Source organism: Crocuta crocuta, unplaced genomic scaffold (assembly GCF_008692635.1).
Source record: "Crocuta crocuta isolate KB4526 unplaced genomic scaffold, BGI_CrCroc_1.0 scaffold155, whole genome shotgun sequence".
NCBI lineage: Eukaryota > Metazoa > Chordata > Mammalia > Carnivora > Hyaenidae > Crocuta > Crocuta crocuta.
In genome coordinates this window covers 430,945-451,356 of record NW_027530365.1, presented here as the reverse complement: position 1 = coordinate 451,356, position 20,412 = coordinate 430,945, and positions in this window count along the sequence as shown.

Below are 20,412 nucleotides of genomic sequence, written 5' to 3'. Positions count from 1 at the left end.
TTTAAAAAAAAAAAAAAAAAAAAAAAAATTTCTATTACTGCATACTCAAGTCTGATTAAACTGGGATTAGAAAGCTTCCCTAGCTACTGTTGATTTTATTAATTCATATGAAACTCTTTGCATGACATTTTAAACTTTGCATATAACAAGGCTTCCTTCTTTTCCTTTTTACTAGGTAATAGACAAAGAATGTTTTTAAGCTGAGGATAAGCTCTCTTCTTACATCTAGACTCAGACTGAATATATTTAGAAAAGCCTTGAAGGTTAATCCTTAAAAGGATAGCCTGAAATTATGAAGGTCTGGATGTTTTAGAAACAGCACACCACACCATAAAGAGATCTTACATGTTCCCGCCTTCCCATTCCTCTTCCTTCTCTGTACTTTCTCAGCATTTAGAACACAGTCTTGCAATTCTTTGTTATTTATCTGTCTTCCTCACTACATTGCCAGCCTCTTGAGGGCAGGGCATTAGGTCTCTAATGTCTGTTATACAGCATAATCTTCATCTCAGGAGAATTGTTTTCATTAATAAATGAATGGAAGGAAGTGTGTGTGATACTTAGAAATGGAATTATTCTGGGGCGCCTGGGTGGCTTAGTCAGTTAAGCGTCCGACTTTCGCTTAGGTCATGATCTCGCGGTTCGTGGGTTCGAGCCCCGCTTCGGGCTCTGTGCTGAATGCCAGCTCAGAGCCTGGAGCCAATTTCAGAGTCTGTATCTCCCTCTCTTTCTGACCCTCCCCTGCTCACGCTGTCTCTCTCTCTCTCCTAGAAATAAATAAAAAAATATTAAAAAAAAAAAAAAGAAATGGAATTACTCTGAAGCAAACTACATAATGAGAAAGGTTAATTTTGTGCCCTTCAGAAAACAAAATTATTACAGATGTGACTCTAAAATCAGGAAAGTGTATTCTGGAGCTTTTTTGGATTAAAATTTTCATTTGGAATCAGACTCTGTTCATTGATTCAAGACAACATCTTCTCACTAAAATAATTTAAACACATTATTAGAATCTGAAAGGTGAGATTATTTTTTACTAGGTCCATTCAGCTAGCTAGCAATCCCACACCCCTCGAGGAGTGCTACAAACCCATAAACACACCAGTATTACATGCTCTAGTGCACTTACCAACACACGATACTGACTTTGGAAAGGAGTAGATTGGGGGTCAATGGGAGCCAGCCAACAAGATCCAAGGCCAACTGCAAAGTTGCTGTGTTATAACTTCTGCAAACCTGTAGGCGATCAGTTGGAGGCTCAGAAGCCTTGCTGGAATCAAGGCATAGAAGGGTAAGCGAGCAATTCACACATCAGACATGAATCACCACCATCCCCAAACCATGAGGAGCCTTTGCTCGTTCATCAAGTCAGTCTTCAAATTCCAGCACTCATTCTGCACTCAGGGTAGCTAGCTTACTACAGGCCAGGAGCTGTGCCAGGTCCGAGGGGGACACAGGAACCATACCCCATGGCCGCAGAGTCTGACTCTGCCACTTCCAGTTCGTTTAACTCCTCTGGGCCCCCCGCGTCCTCCTCTGTAAAATGGCAGTAACACCACTAATCCTATCACATCGGGTTGTTGGGAGGATGAAATGAGTTCCTGTTCAGCATGTGTATAGAAGAATGCTGGCTCCCAGGACACCTGCGTCAAGTGTTAGCTGCTACCATTATTTGTCGAATGGAGGAAGTCATGATATATGTAAATTTTTTAAACTACGTTTCAAAGTAGATATACACAGTAAGACATCAAATTAATATAGAGTAGCCCCCGCCCTTATCCGTGGCTTTGCTTTCTGTGGTTTCAGTTACCCATGGTCAACTGCCACCCAGGGGCAGATGATCCTCCTGACACAGCATCAAAAGATCAACAGCAATGGAATGCTACGTCACGACGCCTACATCATTCACCTCACTTCGTCTCATCGGGCAGGTGTTCTGTCTTCTTACATCATCACAAGAAGGGTGAGTATGGTACAGGATACTTAGAGACAGACCACATTCACATAACTTTTATTACAGTATATTGTCATAATAAATGTTCTATGTGTTAATCTCTTACTGTGCCTGATTTATAAGTTAAGCTTTATCATAGGTATGTATGCATATATGTATGTATGCACAGGACAAAACATAGTATGTATAGGGATCAGTAGGGTTCTCGGTTTCAGGCGTCCGCTAGGGGTCTTGGGACATATCCCCCATGGATAAGAGGCGACTCCTGTATAACGTGTAACGAATAGAAGATAAACTAGTGCAAGATAAAAATACTAACAGTGGTTCCCCCTTAGATTTGGGCTTATCGACTATTTAGTTTGTATCTTTTTCTCTATAGTTTTCTATCTAACTTAACTATGAAAAAGAATTGTGTTAGCAGTAATAACGTAGGCCTCCATTTCCTCATACATGGGACGGGGACAGCACTGCCTGCACTCTAAGACACCCTGTGGCTCTCACCATCCACAGCTTTGCCTCTGATACATGGTTATCAGATGCACAGCCAAGGAACATTAAATCACACAGCCACTTTTCATTTCCATAGTAGTAAGAATGCCCTCTTAGAATATCTTTCTTCAAACCAAATCAGAGTCAGTGGTATGCATGGAAATTAGTATAAAGACTAAACAGACTTGTTTCACATAGTTAATTTCAGCAATGCCAATCTCATTAAATCCTAAATCCCTGGATACTTCTCCCAGCCCTGGATTATGTGGTGACAGACGGTTACTGGAATAGAGAAGAAAGAAATAACACTCTTTAAAGGAAAAACAAACAACAAAAAACTGCCATATGCTGTCCATTCTGCTAAGTGATTTCCCTTCCCTACCACTGAGAAGTTCTCCACCCCTTCACCTGGCTTGATACTTAAAACCAAGAGTAACAGTTTATGGTCTTAGAAATTTCATAGCAGTATCAAAACTGCTTTCTTCACTCCTACACAAAGAAATTAGGGGCATTTGAGGATGCTTGGGTGGCTTAGTCAGATAAACATCCTACTCTTGATTTTGGCTCAGGTCACCATCTCACACTTCGTGAGATCAAGCCCCGTGTCGGGATCCACACTGACAGTGCAGAGCCCGCTTGGGATTCTCTCTCTCCCTCTCTCTGCCCCTCCCCCACTCACACTCACTCCCTCTCTCTCAAATTAGATAAATACACTTTAAAAAAAAAGGAAATGAGAAGGATTTTTGTAAAACCTAAGCAAGCAGAAAAATAAATCTATATAGAGAACGAAAAACACTTCCTCTCCTCCTCTTGGTGTTAAATTCACTGTTAGACTTCAGTCATCCACGTGCACCTTGGTTTCCTGGTGCCGACATGACCCATATCTGTGAGTGCCCGTTAGAACTCACGCCTACATCTCTGACAGCAGGGCTGCAGCATTGTTGAAAGGGGGCTTGGGTTGAAGGCTCCCCAACGATCTGGACGGATGCCAGGCACCATGAACAAGACATTGAGCCTCCCTGGGCCTCAGTTCCTTCATCTATAAACCAGGCATATTCATATCACCTTTGAAGAGCTCCTGCAAAACTGGTGCGAAGGCCCCGGGTAAAATGTACTGCAGTCTATAAATGTGCAAACGCAGGAGGCACAGACGGAGAAACATGTTAAAGGCGCAGAAGGAAACAAAAGGCAAAGATTCCAGTGCGTGTGGATGGCAAGGCTGCCACTAACAGTGCTGGGTTTGTGGCCGGGGACTCTGCTAGGCATCTGAGCGCCACATACCCAGGCCTGTGTGTGCAGCTGCCATCAATCAAATCACTGAGAAACTTCTGAATGTGGATCTTGTGGAGAAACTCAATGAGCCAGAAGCGAGAGAGGCTGATTAGAGAAGCAAAGTAAACACAGGATTCTCAGGCCCTCGGAGACCACCAGGTCCACACCCCAGACCTGCGCACAGCCGCCTGACCTGGGCAAAAGTGGGCTGGAAGGAGCTGGTCACATGTGACTGAGCGTTGGCCCCTCCGGATGCTTCTCCGTGGGTGGCTGGGGTACTTTATGTACCGTTTCCATAGAGAAGCACAAACTTTCTGGGAGATTTATTAACTTCATTTCTGTATTAGAGAACAGGGAGATATTTTTGTCCTGTATTAGGGTGGGCAGATCATAAAGTCATAGAAGTTAGGCAGAGTGACAAGGAAGGGCTAGAGCCAAAGACCAAGACAGCTCTCCGAAGACTTCCCTGACACCCTGGCAAGGGAAATGCTTCTCTTCATGAGGACGTGCCCACAAAACTTCCCTCTGAAGAACTTTTTGTGCTGTTTTTCTCTCTTCCCTTCCTCCCTTCCTTTCCTCCCTCTCACTTTTTCTATCTCCCTCCTTTTCCCACTCACTGTAGCACCATCTCCCTCTCTGCCCTCATTCGTTCAGTCCTTCCTTCCTTTTCTCTCCCTCCCTCCTTTCCTTTCTTCCTCCCTCCCTCCCTCCTGGCTTCCTCCCTCCCTCCCTTCCTTCCTTCCTTCCTTCCTGGCTTCCTTCTCCTCCTTCTCTCTTTCTCTGTCTTTTCTTTCTCTGTCTTCCTCTTTTCTCTCTTTTCCTTTTTTGAAACATTATTGAATACGTACCATATTAGCACTAGTTCCCACACTTGGCATACTTTTATTATACCAAATGGTTTCTTATGCTTCTATTCTTTCCTTTTTTTTTTTTTATTCTTTCAATGGAAAAAAAATTAGGCATCTATTATGGTGCCATGTATCAAAGAGAAAAACTATTTCTTTGTTTCAATTCAAACATTTACTGAACTGTTAGAATATGCCAAAAACTGAATAACTGAATAAGATATAGCCTTTGCCCCCAAGGAGCTCACAGGTTGTGAGAGACAGGCATGTGAACAAAAAATAAATGGCATTTGGTCTACAGGGCAGTGATGGCCAGTGGTCCAAAGATTCCTGCAACTATTTCCAAATGCAAACTTACTACTGGGAAATAGCCAGCAAGGCTTTATATGTCTTCCCCAGTCCCACCCCAGTTGTCTAAGCGTGGTCAGGTAAGGAAGTAAGCTCTGGCCAAAAACACCCTTTTGTAACCCTCCACATTCTTCCTCTCTCCTGTCTGGTGATTGCCGTTAAGGTCACCACAGAAGCCACAGGTTAAGGATGGCAGAAACCCCATCAGGCTGGGTCCCTAAATGACTGTGTGGAGCAGAGTCACCTAATCCACTGAAAATTGGTCTTTACATGAGCAAGCAATAAAGTGTTGTTGTATTAAGCCCCTGAGTTTTCAAGGATTATTGGTTATGACAGCTATTATTAACTAATATAATTCATATGATAAATATTAATATTATATATTATATATCACATGTCACATTATATATTATATACTAGACACTGTTCTAGGGTTAGATAAGTGAACAAAAGAGACAAAGATCTATGCCCTCTTGGAGCTAAAATTGTATTGAATACCTAGCACCATAGCAGGTGCTCAAAAAATATTTATTGAAGGTCGAATTCCAAGATTCATTGAGCTCACATTTTAGAAAAAGCATGGGGGTACTGAGGAACAAGTAAACAAATTTAAAAAACTGATTAAAAATAGTGAGTGACTTAGGGGCACCTGGGTGGCTCCGTTGGTTAAGCATCCAACTTTGGCTCAGGTCATGATCCCACAGTTTGTGAGTGTGAACCCTCCATTGGGCTTCATGCTGACAGCATGGAGCCTGCTTAGGATTCTCTCTTTCTCCCCCCCTCCCCCCCTCAAAATAAATAAACTTAAAAAAAAATAAAAATAGTGAGTGACTTAAGCTAGAGTAAGAACACTTCTGGAATGTTACCTGAGTTTCACCAAGTAGAAAAGCCTCTCTCCCCCTTTGCCCTCCCCTCTGCTCCCAAGCTCCATATAAGGAATTATCTCATCACAGGCAGTGTCTTATCTGTGTGGATATCACTGGGACCTGCATAATGTCTAGAATTTCATAAGTGCTCAATAAATGTTGAATAAGACATGGTCTTATGCTTTAAGATTTATATATGTTATGCTTATCCTTATTTTATTTTATCAAAAGGTATTTTATTTCTTTTAATATTTTTTAAATAGTACAAAATCAATTTAAAATATTAAAACAACAGACTTCTCAGACAGAGCAGCTCTACCCAGGGGATGAGTTAACCAGCATCATAGATGGGCGCATGAAAGGGCCAAAGGGTGGTACCAGTAGTGAGTTAATAGAAAGGCAAAAATCTAGAGAGCTGAAGTAGCCAGGAAATTTTTACAGAAAATACCATTAATAATAACAGCTCACCTATTCATGACCCTGTAGAGCTTACAAAGTGTTCCCACACATATTACTTCATTTGACACATTTAATAGCTCTCTGGAGTAGTTATTATTAACCTCAAGGAGATTAAGGGATTTGTCCAAGCTCAACAGTTAGTAATTAATAGAGTCAGAACTCGAACTCCGGTCCTTTTATTCTGCATCTGGAATAAGGCTCCAAGGTGAGGTGGGAAAGTGCAAGGCATACTTCAGGTGCTTTGCAGAGGACAGCTTCACTGGAGTAGAGGGTTAAATGTGTTCACACACCACTCAACATTTCCAGAGATTGGCTCACCTCCCCTTGTGGGAGAGGTCGCACTCAGGCCATCTCATAAAGTAACTTTGGACTAGTCAGTTTTCCCCAGTATCCTGCCAGTCAGTTCTGGTACTTTGCCAACATCGCCATCTTTTCCTGATCACATTGTTAGGAAACAGAATCCACCACCCTGCTCATATGAGGAAGGAACACAAAAGTTCAACAAGTCAATTTAAAATGAAGGGGGAGGGGGAAGAAGCATTCTTTAGTGCCTACCAAGTGTTAAAGAAAATTCTCACAGTGAAGGAGGGACCTAGGATGCAATGAGGGTTTCAGATAGCGTGAAGTTCAAGTTATTGAACATAAAATTATACAACACTGGAAGATTCTTGCTCATATTTCCAGAAATGTCACCACAATCCAAGCAAAGTCCTGATCCATGTGCCAATGAACTCATGTAAAAATTCCACTTATATCAACACAATTTCACATGTGTTGTTTATTTGTATATTTCTTTTAACAATATGGTACAAGTTATTGAGTGAATGTGATATAATATGAAGTCTGTTTAATAATGGGATTGACTGCTTTGGTTAAAGAGAAAGCACATTGTGAATAAAGAATTCAAGAATTCAGTCTATCTAGGATGCTGTGGATGAAAGCAGGCAATCATGTAGGAGGCTGGATATCATGACCTCTTAATCAATCTAGTGACCCAGTGATCACCTGCACTGAACAGACACCATCCAGAACCCTGAGGAGTTATAGGTCTAATCTATGGATGCCATCTCTAACACATGTCTGGGTATTACTTTCTGAGTGTAAAACACATGCAGTATCAAAGAAACTTAAAAAGATAAAATACAAAGGAAAACAGTAAATCTAGAATCAAGATGAAAAAAGTTCTAAAACTTTTCCAACAATATTCAAAAGATCAAGTTTATTTAATAGCTGATGAAGGGCTCAGGACCAATGCTTTCAACTCTCTGAGCCTTGGACCCCTTATGGCAAAATGAGAAAGAGAAGACACTGACAGAACACCTCAAAGTTCTCTAACAGCTCAAAAGTCTATGAGTCGGTGACTTCGAGAAGAGGCTAACGGTGCACTGGCTGCCTAATCAAGATGAGTGGATGTCAATTGTTGGTCATCACCTTTTCTATCTGGGAGACTCCATGTGTCAGGATCTCAGGCTGACTCCAACCTGGCTCAACTTCAAATTCCAACTTGGTAAACACAGCTGGTCCTCTTTCTCAGTCTTAGCCATCTTTTTAAGGAGACCTAGATATGGACTTATTTTCTTGAGTGGGTGGTGGGTGTTAGCCCATACCCAAAGTTTCTAGTGCAGAAATGTATCTAACTTTACAAGATGATATCCCACTACTGAACCAGAGACAGTAAAGTGTGGATAACTATTATTTGTATTTCTAAATCTGAGTAGTAGGCCTGTGTTCAAAGAAGAACATGAACATATTACAAGAATGCAACAGTCTGCTAATTCTGTTCAAGGATCTTCATCAGCCAACTACCAGGCTACTAGTTGCCATCTCTACCTTCAGGGATTACAACATTTTATTTAAAATGCTTTATAACATCCCCCCAACCCTGGTCAAATCATATATTTACATAAAATACAATCATGCTATGAGTCTTTCCAGTGTTATGCGTCCTTTTATAAAAGGTATTCAAAGCTGGCTTAAAGAATGTGACCTAAAAACTCCTATAATTCATATCCAAGAATTTTCTGGACCAAGGAAAATAAGTACTGCAGGGTTTCTCACACTCCTGTCAAAGATTTGAAGGACCTTAGTCTACTTGGCAAAATAAAGAAAATATATTTAAGATGTAATGGCTCTTGCCAGAAAAAGGGTTTTGACCTTCTGGCCAAGCAGATTCCAACCCAATGGCCAACTCAAATGAAATCCAGCCTTTTATTCTACAATTTGTAGCATATCTGTAACTACCATTTCCGTCCTTTCTGCTTTGCCAACTCATAATCCCTTGCCCTGAAGGAAGGATTATGCAGAGGACAGTGGTTTCTGTGTATAAACAATGAAGAATCAGATCCTCTTTGCTCCTCCTTACTTTTTTTTTTTTAACCCACCTAGCCCAGAAATCTCCTTGGTGCTAAAGAAGCCCAGTCCTGAGTAGGATAGGAATAAACATCAAGTTCATAAAAATCAACTGCATCAACGTAAATGTGTATGATGTGTGAAGGGGGTGGGAGGCTATATGTATATGAAAGAAGGAAGGAAGGAATGGGAAGGGTGAGTACAGAGAGCAACACAATGACATTTACTGTCGCCATCAATTTACTTTCTCTTATATTATAAACCTCAGTTGACCCAGTTGGGATACCACCACCCAAAGATTACCAATACTTTTGATGTCATTAACATCAATGAAAAGATTGTTATTTATATCTCAGAATCTAGCAAAGGTGNGGGGTCGGAGTCTATATTTAGTCAGTAAAAAACAATGAAACAATGAAACCCACAAAACCCAAAAACCCTTGTCTAGACATCATGGAGATATATTTGAAATAAAATTGTCCAAAATCAGCCTCTCTTCAACTCACCTGACATATAAGCGATCACAGACAAGTGAGTAATTATCTTCAAGGATAAATTTAATGCATCCTATTTTCCCCTTTCTCAGCCCCACCCTGTGTGTGTACTTCCAGGAGTTAGATGTCACCATCCCTCTTGCTTGCTCCTCGCCCCATATCAGGGAGGCAGAACTTGAGAAATAAGGACCAGAGCCGGGAACTCTGAACAGCAAGCCTCTGACATCACTTTGGTAGCAGGAAGTAAGTCTGAGGTTTCACGCCTCACTGCCCTCTCAACACAAAATCCTCCCAGTGACACTGTGCCCAGAAGATGTTTAATGCCTAAACACACAGTCAATCGCCCCTCAAAGAAACACTCTTCCCACTGCACACTGTGTCCACCACTGTTGGGGCAGGGAACCCGTACACTCTGTGGCCGATGCCATAAAAATCAATCCATCTTGAAATACACTGTACCGCTTTTTGCTTTCTTCTGCCAGTTGGTCCTTGGCGAAGGTTCCTGATGAACCCAAACACGTCCAGTTTCATAGCACCTGGGGTGGAGGGGCGTGGGTGGGGAGGGACTGTACCTTTGGGAAAGCAGACTTGCCACAAAGCTACTCTTTGTGACTGCAGCTGCTGGTCTCTCCTGCCATGCCCCCAGCCACCCCCATCACCCTTCCTGGTTCTGTTTCTAGGAATCACAGGCTGTGTAGCTGGCAGGCTTCCAGTCCTACTCTCTCCATTGTGCCGAAGAGAAAACACATGCTTAGAGAAGTCTGGCAACATGTCCAAGTTCATGGGACTCATGAGCCAGGCCAAGCCCAGAACTACTGGTTCTAGTCCAGTAGAGCACAAACATGGCTTTTACAGTAAAAAGAATGCTGGGTTTCAGTCCAGCATTGCTGCTCCCTGGTTGGTGACCTTGAGGAGAAAACATTTACCTATCTCTGCCTTCTCAGGCTTTCCTGTCTACAAAATAGATAATAAGCACTGGTACAGCTCACTAAGTATGTGCTCAACTCGGACAATATATTTTTTTTTTAATAGTTTATTGTCAAATTAGTTTCCACGTAACACTCAGTGCTCATCCCCACAAGTGTCCTCCTCCATGCCCATCCCCCCCTCCCCCCACATCCATCAGTCCTCAGTTTTTGTCAGCATTCAAGAGTCTCTCGTGGTTTGCCTCTCTCCCTTTCCCCCACCATTTCCGCCCTTCTTCTCCCCCTTGTTCCTCCGTCAAGTTCCTCCTAATCCTCCTATACGTGCAAACATATGATATTTCGGACAATATATTTAAAAGTGCTTATAAGAATGTAAAATGTTACAGCCTTTAGTACAAATCATTTCTTCATAAATCATACCATCTTGATTTCATTTGCTTAAAGATTCATTGGGCCTCTGGGTTGGTGGATTCTTACTCATCTTTTCAGGCTCCCCTGGCCAACATCCCCTCCCCATCCTCCCCTGCCCTCACAGATGAAGTGAGGGCACAGGTGCCCCTCTATACATCTGTCCTGCCCCATATTATGATGACCTTTTGTGCCTTTTTCCGCATTTTAACAGTCTCAAGAAAATGGACTATGATTGAATCACCTTTGTATTTTTAGCACTTAGCACAATTCTTGCCCCATATTTGCCAAAATTGATTTAATATTTTAAAAATAATAAAAAGAACAAAATCACTAAGGTGCAAAGTGACTCAAGACGAACTGAAAGTAGCACACCTTCTTCCTTTGACTTGCACACCCTGAATTTCCTAACCAACCACTCACACCTACAGTCTTTCTATGAGGTATCTTTGCAGGTAACCCACTTCATCAGCTCTAAATACCTCCAACAAAGGATTCAACTACTACTCTCCAGTCACTGGACTACTAATAATCTATCCAAAGTATTTTCCCATATATCACTCTCTGACAGTTTCTGGGACATTTCTAACTCACCACACACACACACACATACACACGATCTTTATAATGCTATTTTAACAGAGCCTTCATTTACCAAAATGATAAAAATCATCATGTTATAAAATGAGCACAGGAGAAGTTCTTACTAAACTGGAATTTGTAACTGCTACAAATCTGAAGACCAGTGAAAGAATCCAATGGCGGGTTGAGAGAAGCATTTGGTGGGTTTGATTAACAAGAAGCAGTGTGACATAACATGTTTTCATGTCTAACTCATGGTGGGCCCATAAGATGTGTCCTAGACATGTCTTTCTCCTAGACGTGTGTTTCACGATGAACACTAAGCAGAATTAAAAAAACCTCTGCACAGCGAAGGAAACAAGCAGCAAATGTAAAAGGCAACTAACAGAATGGGAGAAGATATTTGCAAACAACTTATCAGATAAAGGGTTGACATCCAAAATCTATAAGGAACTTATTAAACTCAATACCCAAAAAACAAATACTCCAGTGAAGAAACGGGCTAAAGACATGAACAGACACTTCTCCAAAGAAGGTATCCAGATGGCCAACACACACATGAAACAATGCTCAACATCACTCATCATCAGGGAAATACAAATCAAAAGCACGATGAGATACTAATTCACACCCGTCAGAATGGCCAAAATTAACTCAGGCAACAAGAGAGGTTGGCGAGGATGTGGAGAAAGAGGATCTCTTTTGTACTGCTGGTGGGAATGCAAACTGGTGCAGCCACTCTGGAAAATCATATGGAGATTTCCTCAAAAGATTAAAAATAGAACTACCCTACAACCCAGCAACTGCACTACTAGGTGTTTATTCAAGGGATATAGGTATGCTGTTTTGAAGGGACACATGCACACCAATGTTGATAGCAGCTCTATCAACAATAGCCAAAGTATGGAAAGAGCCCAAATGTCCATTGATGGATGAATGAATAAAGAAGATGTGGGGTGTGTGTGTGTGTGTGTGTGTGCGCGCGCGCATGTGTGTATTCCTGAGTATTACTCAGCAATCAAAAAGAATGAAATCTTGCCATTTCCAGCTACGTGGATGGAACTAGAGGGTATCATGCTAAGTGAAATTAGTCAAAGAAAGACAAACATCATATGACTTCAGTCATATGAGGACTTTAAGACACAAAACAGATGAACATTAGGGAAGGGAAGCAAAAATAATATAAAAACAGGGAAGGGGACCAAAACGTAAGAGACTCTTAAATATGGAGGACAAACAGAGGGCTGCTGGAGGGGTTGTTGGAGGTGGGGGGATGGACTAAATGGGTAAGGAGTATTAAGGAATCTACTCTTGAAATCACTGTTGCACTATATGCTAACTAACTTGGATATAAATTTTTAAAATTAATTAAAAAACCAGAGTTTTAAAACATTAGTTATGGTGATGAGAATTACAGTAAAAGCTGCCATCTTTTGAGCTTTTTACCATATACTGCTCTCTTGGAGCAAGTGATACACCATTTGTATTCAGAAGAGTCCTAAAGGAAGACAGCATTCTAGTTGTTCAAACTGTGCAACGTAGAGAGACAGTCATCAGTTAGAAGCCAGACAGCCTGTTCCCAAATAGGCCCTGCTGTCTCTCAGTTTGTGTCTTTGTGAATGATTCCCTCTGTCTGGAATTCCTCCACCACCATCCTGACCTTCCATTTTCCCTCCCTTGCTTCTTTTAGCAAACGCCTCCTTATGTCCTCTGGGGAATCTTTCAGCACCTCCTTTCTGGAATAAAGTACTCTTTCCCCTATGATTTACGATAAATCAAAAATTGCCTTGGGTTATAGCCCTCGTTCTCTGTGTTAGAATCTTCCTTTGGACTGTGAGCTTCCTGAGGGCAGGAAATTCATCTTTTTCCATCTTTTTATTCCCAGAATCTATTATGGAATTTTATACCTATTACTTCTAGCTCACAGTAGGTATAAAATAAATGCTAAATGAACAAATAAGTGGAATAAGCAAAGAGTTCCCTTAACATAAGTAGAACAAATTGGTAAACTACTAATAAAAATGAGAAATTGGTAAACAGGACTAGGAAGGTGACATTTTCCTATTTCTGTAAAATATTCCAAGATCTCTGAAAAAAAGAGCTTGAGAAGTGTGTGTAACTTTTATTATTTGCTTGGTATGGACATTAAGAAGTTGATAAATGTTTACCTTTTTAATGGGCCAGCTAGGGACCATGTAATCTCCCTGAGTTCTTTCCCTAAAATGAAATACCCTTAAGTAGGTCATGACAGGGAGATTTAACTCAGTGGTCAAGTCCTCTTGCAGTAGAAGCAACCATAAAAATGTTCTTTTCTGGATGTGGTAAGCCAGGGTGGCTTGGGATGATCTGGGAAAACAGCATCAACACACCAACTTGTCAAAGTCTTAAACATGACTAGACTTTCACATGGTTTATTAGTGTCCTCCATGGATCTCAAAATAGTTTAAAATGGGATTTAATATCATGCTTACGCTAGAAGACAAAAGCAAAATCTTTCTCTCAGGGTAACGTCATTCATATACAATGAGAATACTACTGGTATACTCCAATATCTGAACATTTAAAAATCAATTACAAAACCAAAAGAGTGCTACAGAAAGCTATTAATTAGAAGCTACAGAAAACTATTAAGCAGAAGTCTTTTAATATTGAACTCCCAACATACATTTTAAATAAAACTGAATTTGCAAATTTTTGGTTTATGCCACGCTCCTCAGGGACATGGTATATATAGTATATAGGACCTGCCTATATAAGGTATGTATCTATGAGCAAACAGCAATCTGAAACACCCTCAGGAACCTGTTAGGACACTCAAGGCCAGGTCTGCATGTGCTTTGTTCTTTTTTTGTACTTGCATGACTTAGGCTTCCTAGAAAGCACATAGGCACTGCAGTCAACCAGATCAGTATTCAAATTCCAGCTCACTCACTTCCTAGATACCTAACTTTGGAATTCATTGAATCTCTCTTAGCTTCCATTTCTCATCAGTAAAATGGACTTAAAAATGCCTATGGCAGCCAACCTCCAAGATGGCCCCAATGATTCCCATCTCCTGATTTTCACACCCTTGTATAGCACCCTCCCACCCTTTGCCATTTGACTAGGGTCTATCTCTGTGATCCAAGTCATACAACAGAAGTGATGGTATGTCACTTCTGAAAGAGGTTATAAAAGACTGCGACTTCCATCTCGGGTGTTTTCTCTCATTGCTCACTCTAGGGGCAGCCATGCTGTGAGCCATCACACACCGATACCCGTGTGTTATTGAGAGAAACTGGAGGCAGAACTTCCAGGCCAGTCAAGCCTTCAGGGACCACAGACTCAGCCAAGAGCTTGATGGCAATCTCATGAACCACTAAGCTCAGCCACTCACAGATTCCTGATCCTCAGAAGCTGTGTGAGATAACAGAAGTCTGTTGCTTCCATTGCTAAATTTTGGGGTTATATGTTTGCAACAATAGATAACTAATACAATGTCTGTTGGGCAGAGTTACATTGAGGATCAGCAATAATATATGCCAAATGCTGAGACTATGCTTGGCACATATTAGGCACTCATATGGAGCTATGAAAATTAAAATCATATTCTTAATAATGATATTATCAATTAATTATTTTATTAACAATGCTATATTATCAAATAACAAATATAATTTTATGAGAGATTCATTGCAATGCTTCTCCGTGGGAATGAAACTAGCAGAAGGGTCATCAATCTTAATGACAATTTTTTTTTTGTATTTCCTGTTGTTAGCTCAAGGCTTAATCTTTGCACTGACAGTTCTAATTTGCAGATACACATTGATGTCAAGCATTCTAAGGAGCTGTAGAACTTTTCTATATAAACATTTAAAGGGTAATGGGGGATAAAAGGAAGATTATACTCCTAACCAATAGATACTGCCTTTAAAATGATAATGCCCTCTGTGTAGCTCTTAAATCAGTTAACGAGAGTCTTCATGCATAGATCTGCAATGGGTTAAAAGCTCTGGACAGAGGCTCCTGGCTTTGAACCATGACCAACTGCTCTAAGGCTTTAAGCAAATTACTTCACCTCTTTGAGCTTTAGTTTTGCCATGTTTAAGACAGGAAAAACAGTACTTCTCTTGTTGCTGTGAGAATTAAAGAAATAATGAAATAAAGTATTTAGAAGAGTAACTGGCACATAGTAAGTGGTCAATAACTGCGTGCTATTTTTCTTTCCATTTTCTGCTATGTGGCAGGAATCACAAACATTATACTCATCAAGGCCCAGAATGTCAAAGGATTTGCTGGGCCTTGGTAAGATAAAAGCTGCCTTTAACTCTAGCCTTCTGATTTTTGAAGGTATAGTCTTCAACAAAATTTAACCTTTCTTGGATTTACAGAGATTGCAGGGAATATATGTTGTTGTTGTTTTTTTAATGGTGCTGTGTATAGTCTATGGTGATAGACATTAGAAAGTAATTTCCTGGGTCGGGTGGAGGGAGTGGAGATGGAAGATAGGATTGGCTGGGAAAAGGGGCACAAGGGAACTTTCTGGAATGATGAAAACATTCTGTAACTAGCTTTAGGTAGTGGTTTCACAAGTGGTCACAATTGTTAAAACAGATGGAACTGAACACTTAAAATCTGTCTACATTAATTAGACCTCAATAAAAATTTTGAAAAATAAAGGCAAAAACAAAAACAATTATTACCTTACACATTCAAAGCTACGGTCCCCTGATATGACCTCAAACCCACTCTCTTCTTCCTTCCATATATTCTTCATGAAAGACAAGACAGCAACTCAGAGTGGACAGGCATAGCATGCCACCCCTACTGCCGAGAAAATCCCTAAATCAAACAGGAAACAAAAGCGCAAAGAAAGGTAAGTTCCTCAGTGGGCCCTCAGACAACCTGCCCTCTCTTCCGCACAGGTGGACTTGCGCCAACTCTCTAGGGACATGCTCTGAACCACCCACCTGGGCCACTGCCCGACCTGCTCAGGTGGAGACAGAAGGCCTCGGCCTCCCTCCTGGCCTCCCAGACTGCCAGGAGGAATTTCCTAGCTTTGCAAACAAACAGGAAATTCACTTGGGAGGGGGAGGGAGTGTCGAAGGGTCATGATCCTTCCATCCTTCATTAAACAGAGTAGAAAAACATCATATATCCAGGTACCTGTAATAATTCAAAGTTGCTCAAACTTCAACTCCGGCTGCCACCCCACCTGCTTGTTGGTAATGCTGCAGGGCTCAGCGGAAGCTCAGAATTCCACATTTCAGCTGGATCTGTGCTGGTGTGGAGGTGAGTGGTCGGGTTTGTGGGAGGTTTTCCTACTTTTTAAAATTTATATTTTTAATTTTTTTAATGTTTTATTTATTTCTGAGAGAGAGAGAGAGAGAGACAGCATGAACAGAGGAGGGTCAGAGAGAGAGGGAGACACAGAATCTGAAACAGACTCCAGGCTCTGAGCTGGCTGGCAGCACAAAGCCTGACGCAGGGCTTGAACCCATGAACCGTGAGATCATGACCTGAGCTGAAGTCGGACGCTTAACTGACTGAGCCACCCAGGTGCCCCCCCAAAAAAAGTATTTTGGGAGAAGAAATATGAACCCTAGAAGGAAAACCTTTCCCTTCCTTAAATCTAAGAGAAAATGGTGCAGCAGCTGCCCTTGAACAATTGCAGAAGACTCAGAGGCCTCTGCACCCTACGGGTTCTTGTGTGCCACGTGTGGAGATTCGGTAGCCAGCTAGGTTTAGTCACCAGCCTCATGATTCATTCTTGTCAAACGCTTGCCTCAGCAGAATTACAAATGACCATGTGTCTTAGACCTTTCCAGATTCTTAGCAAGAGGTGAAAACAATGCGTGTAAAATTCATAATGCCAAGTCCCAAGAACTAGAGTGTTAGAGCTAGCAGGCACCTCAGAAGCCATTCACCTAAACCACCTCATTTTCCAAAAGGAAGTGTATCTATCCCATAAAGAGATATGCTTTCTAACGCACAGGAGGGTTCACACCAAGAGGATCAAATCTGTTCTTGCATTGACTCTATATCCATGGGCATCTCCCATGCATCTATTCCTGGGAGGAAAATGCTTTCAAGTGGGTAAGGGGGAAAAAAAAAAACAACAGGCTGAAGATACTAAAGAAAGAGACAAGGAGAGGGAACTGGGACCTCCCTTAAGATGATATTCCTCTGTTAGATGACAGCACCCTAAAATGTTGCTTTCCTTCCTCTTTCCCCCACTGCTCTGGGCAGCACCTCTCCAGGGCACAGCATCTGTGGGCACGTTTGTCTTCACCTCTGGAAAGAAGCTCTTTCAAAGCAAGAGTCGTGTCCAGAACCACTACTGGCCCTCCGAAAGCTCCAGACACTGTTGTTTATCAACTGAATGATGCTCACCTCCCGCCTCATGGCCCAATTTAGATAAAGCCATGAAAGGAAAAATCAGAGCTTTCAGAATTTCCTCTCCTCCAAATCCCTTCTTGTCTGCTGCCACCACAGGGTATCTGGCACTTCCAACCCATTGTGCCTGCTTCCCCTCTGTGAAGCCCCAACAAGAAACACTGTCTCCCATGGACAACTGTGCTACCATTTCTGTATCTTTGGTCATCACTAAAACAAGGGGTCTGTCCCACTCAGCCCACTAATTGAATACAGCTTTTTGCCAATCATCATCTTCATCATCACCATCATCATCATACAGATTTTACCCTATTCTAATATACTTTTTAAATGCTTTATAAATATTAACTCATTAAATTCTTGCAATAACCATAGGAGTTAAGTATTGTTAATTTTCCCACTCTCTAGAGTGGAAAACTGAGGCACAAAGAGATTAAGCAACTTGCCCAAGGTTACTCAGTGGGTAAGTGATAGAGCTTGGTTTCTAGCACAGGTAGTCTGGCTTGAGGGTCTACCTCATGGTCACTATTATGCTATATTATCTCTCCAGATTCATGACTTTTCCTTCCCGCCCTCCAAAAATCAGTCAGGCACTTCCCCCTCTATGTTCCCATATTTGTCAACACTTTCCACACTGAGTAAAAACTGTCTTTGTAAATGCCTGTCTTCTCTCCTGGGCTGCAAGATGCTTGTGGAAACAGACTTTATTCATCTCTGTCACCGTTCAATAAATATTTGCTGAATCTGAATAAATAAATAAATGAATGACTGTGTCCATTTCAAAGGGGGCAATGCTTTAACATCAGAGAGAATAAAGATCCCTGGATTAGAAATAAGCCCAAGTATATACAGTCAACCAATATTTGACAAGGGAGCCAAGAATACTTGATGGAGAAAAGACAGTTTCCTCAATAAATGATGCTGGGAAACTTGGATATTCACATGTAAAAGAATAAAACTAGAACCCTATCTTATGCCGCTCAGAAAAAGTAACTCAGAACGAAGACTTAAATGTAAGCCTTGAAACCATGAAACTTCCAAAAGAAAACATAGGAATAAAGCTCTTTGACATGAGTCTTGACAATGATTTCTTGGATAAGACACTTAAAGTATAAACAACAATACAAAAAGTTAAAAAGTGGGAATATATCAAACTGAAGAGATTCTGCTCAGCAAAAGAAACTATCAACAAAGTGAAAAGACAACCTACAGAGTGGGAAAAAGTATTTGCAAACCATATATCGAATAAATGCTTAATATCCAAAATATATAAAGAACTCGTACAACTCAATAGCAAAAAAATAAATAATCCAATTTTTAAAATGGGCATAAGACCTGAATAGACATTTTTTCAAAGAAGGTATGAGAATAGCCAAGAGGAACACGAAGGATGCGAAACATCACTAGTCATTAGGGAAATGCAAATCAAAACCACAATGAGATACCACCTCACAGCTGTTAAAACATCCATCATCAAAAACACAAGAAATAATAAATACAAGGATATGGAGAAAAGGGAATCCTTGTGCATTAACTGGTAGGAATGTAAACTGGTACAACCACTGCAGAAAACAGTATGAAGATTCCTCAAAAAATTAAAAGTAGAACTTCCATATGATCCACTTTTAGGAAAATATCCAAAGAAAATGAAACCACTAACTCAAAGAGATATCTGCAGCATTAGCCAAGACATGGAAAAAACTTAAGTGTCCACTGATGAATGAATTGATAAAGAAAATGTGTGTGGTATGGATGGATGGATGGATGTGTGTGTGTGTGTGTGTAAATTATTGGAATATTATTTATTTAATTATTGGAATACTATTCAGCCATAAAAAAAGAAGGAACTCTTGCCATTTCTGACAATATGAGTTGACCCTGAGGGCATTATGCTAAGCAAAATAAAAATAAAACAGACAGAAAAAGACAAATACTATATGATTTCATTTATAGGTAGAAACTTAAAAAATTTTCATAGAAAGAGCTGAGATTTGTGGTTAACAGTGGCAGAAGGTAAGGGGAGGAGAAATTGGAGGAAGGTGGTTGAAGGTATAAACTTCCAGTTATAAGATAAACTAGGGATGTAATGTGCAGTGTGATGACTACAGCTGTACAATGTATAAGAAAGTTGTTAAGAGAGTAAATCCTAAAAGTTCTCATCACAAGGGCCCCCCCCCAAAATTTTCCTCCTTTTTGCTTTTTCTTTTTATTTTATCTTTATGAGCTGGTGCATGTTAACTAATTTCTTATGGTAACCATTTCACAATATATATAAATCATACCTTAGGCTTATGCAGGGATGTATGTCAATTATCTCTCAATAAAACCAGGAAAAATATGTAAATAATTGAAATAGTAAAAACAAATATTTTTTTAATGTTAAAAAAAGAAAAGATCCCTGGATTGTGAGTCTTAGATCCTATCAACTAGCTATGTGACCTTGGGCAACTTCCTTCACCTCTCTGGTCCTCAGTTTCCTCATAGCTAGAGTGACAGGGCTAGGCTTGAAGACCTCTGAGTTCCCTTTCAGTTATGGCATCCCAGGATTGTGACATCAGGGCAGGTAAACAAGCTCATCTTCATCAGTCCTTCACATCACATCCAGAGGTGCAACTCCACCAATCTGACTTCACAAATAGTCACCAGAAACAGCAGAAAAGAACGCAAACTGGGAAAGGGTGAGGCAGAAGACCACACCAAGACCGATGACACCAAGTTCCATGTGGGAACCAGCAGAGGGGACAGCCAAGCAGTACACAGAGTCAGCTGCATTCTGGGGGCCGCTGGCCATTGGTGTGAAAAGAATGAGACCAGCCACTCTGTCTGCACCAAAGCCGCCAAAAGGCCTGTAACTCAGGAAGGGATTACTCCACTTGAGCAAAACCTGTGATGTTCTTTTCACTGTTTTCCCCCCTGCTATCATTACCCAGTCAAGCATTCTTGGCAACGTAAACAGACGATTAACAGGCAGGTTTGGGAAGAAACCAGGAGCAGGAACTGGATCCCAGGAGCTGGTGCACAAGCATGTGCATTTTCTGCTTCCTC